The sequence below is a fragment of the Mustela nigripes genome, chromosome 4 (genome assembly GCF_022355385.1).
Source record: "Mustela nigripes isolate SB6536 chromosome 4, MUSNIG.SB6536, whole genome shotgun sequence".
In the NCBI taxonomy this organism is placed as follows: Eukaryota; Metazoa; Chordata; class Mammalia; order Carnivora; family Mustelidae; genus Mustela; species Mustela nigripes.
Genome location: NC_081560.1, coordinates 28,607,683 through 28,612,210, shown reverse-complemented (window position 1 = coordinate 28,612,210; position 4,528 = coordinate 28,607,683). Strand labels below are relative to the sequence as shown.

Sequence of the window (4,528 nt, the reverse complement as noted above, 5' to 3'; positions counted from 1 at the left end):
GTAGTGATCCAAAGGGGCATGTGCACCCGAATGTTTATAGCAGCAAAATGTCCACAATAGCCAAACTATGGAAAGAACCTAGATGTCGATCAACAGATGAATGGATAAAGAAGATGTGGTATATATCTACAATGGAATACTATGAAGCCATCAAAAGAAATGAAATCTCACCATCTGCAATGATGTGGATGAACTAGAGGGTATTATGCTAGGTGAAATAAGTCAATCAGAGAAAGACAATTATCACATGATCTCTCTGATATGAGGAATTTGAGAGATAGGGCAGCGGATCATGGAGGTTAGGGAAGGAAAAAATGAAACAAGATGGAATCAGGAGGGAGACAAACCGTAAGAGGCTCTTAATCTCACAAAATAAACTGAGGGTTGCTGGGGGGGGGGGGGGGGGGGGAACGGGGTGGCTAAGTTATGGACATTGGGGAGGGTATGTGCTATGGTGAGTGCTGTGAAATGTGTAAGCCTGATGATTCACAGACCTTAACCCCTGGGGCAAATAATACATTATATGTTAATAAAATTTTTACAAAATAAAAAATAAAAAGAAAGTGCCTGGAAAATTTACAGACTCTGACAAAGATGCAGTAAGAGATGGAAAAAGTAATTTATAGCATAGTAAATATTAGTGAAAAAAATTTTTTTAAGATTTTATTTATTTGAAAGACAGAGAGAGAGAGACAGCATGCAAGCATGAGAGGGGAGATCAGAGGGAGAAGCAGACTCCCTGTGGAGCCCAATTCGGGACCGGGATTCCGGGATCATGACCTGAGCTGAAGGCAGTGGCTTAACCAACTGAGCCACCCAGGTACCCAGTCAGTGAAAAAATTTTAAGTTTCTTATATTTTTACCTGGATAAATTTATATTCTTCAACAACCTGTTACAAGTATTGGAAAGCCAATTCCATTTGTATGTCACTCAGATTACATTAGCTCTGGGGAGTATAACAGAGAGGAAAAGGACACCCCCCAAGTGAGCTGGAGGACCGTGTTCTTTCCTCAGGCTCTTATTTCTAGCAACCATTTTCTTTAAAACTATATTCTCACTGTAAAATGAAAAAAAAATGGGGCTCCAGGTAAAAGTGGTGGAATCATTTTTCATTTTCTAAGCAGTGACAGAATGACTGGTGCTGTTATAAATACAAGCAATGAGTTCATGCCTTCATGATCTTAAAGTATATAAATGGAATCAACATTTTTCATTTCAAAGGTAAAAAAGAAAAAGTAGGAAAGAATCAGAGAAGTGATTTGCTTTTGCAATACAAACTATTTGCTCTGCTGTCATAGTCAGTCTCTTTACTCTTATTCATCCACCTCTTCAACCTCCTACAAAAAGCCTTCAGGGATGCAGCAACTTCTCAAAGAGTGACGGAGGGTACAGGTTAACATTTGGTGAACTGTTTCAACTTTAACAGTGGAGATGTATGTACTTTTGCCCTGAAAGACTGTAGAACAATTTTCAACATTCAGAACCTAAGATAGAAAAAACAATTATCAAGGCATTATGCAATCATAAAACAGTATACTCTACTGATGTTCTCTATTTTCTTTCTTTCTCTTTCTCTTTTCCAAATTTTGCTCTGTGTAGGAGACATCTCTATTACACACCCCTGTTTGTTTCTCTTTTCCTTCTAGGCAGATTGGAGAGCCAATGGGCTGGAAGTGAAGTGATACACGTCATGTCTGTGTTGAGATATTTAAGTTGGCAGTGCAAGGCCCCACCAGCACTCTCTTTCCCTGAAATTGTGAAAATGCATGTTGAGAAGCAGTTGGCAAAAGCTCAAAGCAGACTGGACTGTCAAACAACAACACTCAAGGCAGACAGCCTGGACAGGTAGACAACCCTCAACTGGCTTCAGGTGAGCAAGAAACAAAGCTTTGTCTGTTCACAGAGAGTTTAATTTTTTGTTGTTGTGACTGTATTATAACCTTGCCCATCCTGACTGATATACTCACTATGCATAACCTATTTCTCCATTTTGGTTTTCATCTTAAGTTGCCCTTAGGCATTTCTTTCTCTCTCTTCTCTCTCTCTCTCTTTTGTTCTTTTTCCCACATCAAACTGGTAATGTGCAGAGGTGGTAACAAGGTTTGAGGGAGGCACATGTCACACAGTACCATGAATACCCCATCACCCAATCATCACATTTATGAACTACAAAAGGATCTATCCATAGGCCTTTCTTCACCCTACTAAAAATGTGCTTGATCAATCCTCCAATTTCCGTGTGTCAGACATACATATATGAAGAGGTACAGGCATAAACACGATAAAGAACCAGTTTCTTTGGAATATAAAGCTAGCAAGAATCTTGTCGACTCTGTCTGCACCACGAATCCTCACTAGGTGATAACAGTAAGTATTGCGCTACCGTTTCTTGAGAAAGATGCCTTCCTATGACTGACAATTCAAAGTAGGGTAATGGAAAAAGCACAAACACTGGAACCAGAGAAACTCAGTTTTTCATTCAATTCTACTACCACAAGTTCTTTGATTCTGAGTAATGCTAAATTCTTGCAGCCTTGGAAAACATCTGCAAAATGGGGAATGAGACATCTGATTTGTGGGGTTTGGGAGTGAGTAAAGATAATGTACAGGCAAGAATATTTAACATAGAGTTAATGGTCAAGAGGATAAATATTACTGTCATTATCTGTTTTCTGGTAAGATTTTGGAAACTTACCAGGTGGTAGGGGCCTCGGGTTAGAAAACAAAGTTCCTAATGATATTCCCTTGTTCTCTAGTTTTGATGTCTCCTTCTGCTCAGTTCTCCTACACTGATTTCCCAAATTTCTGCAGGGATTAGTTCCCAATCAATCTAGATAGGTAACCGAAGAGAAACAAGCTCGTACAGCAATCCCCACTTCTCGGCGGGAGATACAGTCCAAGCCCCCTGGTGCCTGGACAGTGCTGAACCTTACCTAAGACTAGGCTTTTCCTGCACCTACACACCCATGACAACGTTTATTTTATCAATTAGGCACAGTAAAAGAGTAACAATAAGTAATAAGCAACGAGAACAATGATAAGAGACTGTAATAAAAGTTACGTGGATGCGGTCTCACTCTTAAAATCTTACTGCCCTGTACTCACCCTCCTTGCGACGAGGGATGATAAATCGCCTCCAGGAGACGAGGCGAGGTAATGACCGAGCGTCCTGACGTAAAGTTAGGCTTCTTTTTGTTGTTTTTTTTTTTTTTTAAGATTTTATTTATTTATTTGACAGAGAGAAATCACAAGTAGATGGAGAGGCAGGCAGAGAGAGAGAGGAAAGCAGGCTCTCTGCTGAGCAGCTTCTTTTGACGTTCTGCCGATTCGTCAGAAGGAGCATCATCCATCTGCAGACCCCGGTTGATGGCTGGGAAGTGAAACTGCAGAAAGAGAAACTGCAGATAAGGGAGAGTTACTGAATTCTTCTCACGCTAATAATAGGTTTTTTTTTTTTTTTAAATTTTCTGGGTTTTTTTTTTTTAAGATTTTATTTATTTATTTGACAGACAGAGATCATAAGTAGGCAGAGAGGCAGGCAGAGAGGGGCGGGTGGGGGTGGGAGGGGGAAGCAGGCTCCCCGCTGAGCAGAGAGCCCAAAGCGGGGCTTGATCCCAGGACTCTGGGATCATGACCCCAGCCGGAGGCAGAGGCTTTACCACTGAGCTACCCAGGCGCCCCTATTTATTATTTTAGAGAGACAAAGAGGGAGCTCCTGAATAGGGGGAAGAGTAGAGGGAGAAGCACATTCCCTACAGAGCCAGGAGCCAGACACAGGACTCGATTCCAGGACCCTGGCATCACAACCTGAGCTGAACGCAGAGACCCTCAACCGACTGAGCCACTCAGGTGCCTAATAGTAGTCTTTGGGCAAACAGCACATTGGAATTCCTGAAATGGCATGTGCTCTCACATCACACGTTGTTCATGTTACTGACACTGACTTGCGGCAAGCTTTGTGGAGTGTATTATGTATCCGGAAAGCAAAGTAGGAACACGTCTCTGGCCATGTAAGGCACCGATCTGAGTGTGGGAAGGAGTTACTTGGCATAGGATCTCTTGATTGTCTTCAGGGAGAGGTGGTGTAGATTAATAATTAAGTATATGCGTTCATGCCGGAGGTCTGTCAATTACAATCTATGTGACTGGACAAATAATTTTGCCTCGTGTTTTTTTTTTTTTTTTTAATGAGATTAGAAAAATGGTAATGTCACACACCTTTTGCTAGGGGATTGAACAGTTACATACAGCATCTTTACAGCAATGCTCAGCACCTAGGTACGATGTTAGTGTGGCTATAATCACTATTGGGTTAAAAGGAGATTCGGTAGAGGGTTGATCATAGTTTTCTAGAACTTTGATTTATGTTTACACCAGCTTCTCAACTGCACTTTACCTGAGTTATATCCTTTCTTATGAGAATAATAAGACAATCCTCTAGGGCTATGGGACTTCTCAGCTTCTATTCCTATTTCTGCTCTTTAGAACAGAAGAAGCTGTCTAGAAATAATGCAAGTAAAAGTGCAT

General features: G+C 41.1%; 1 pseudogene; it reads right to left on the bottom strand.

Annotated features, from left to right (window-relative positions):
• Window positions 1-2,067: 2,067 nt before the first annotated feature.
• LOC132017093 (small nucleolar RNA U13) lies at window positions 2,068-2,179 on the bottom strand (annotated as a pseudogene).
• Between the last annotated feature and the right edge of the window lie 2,349 nt (window positions 2,180-4,528).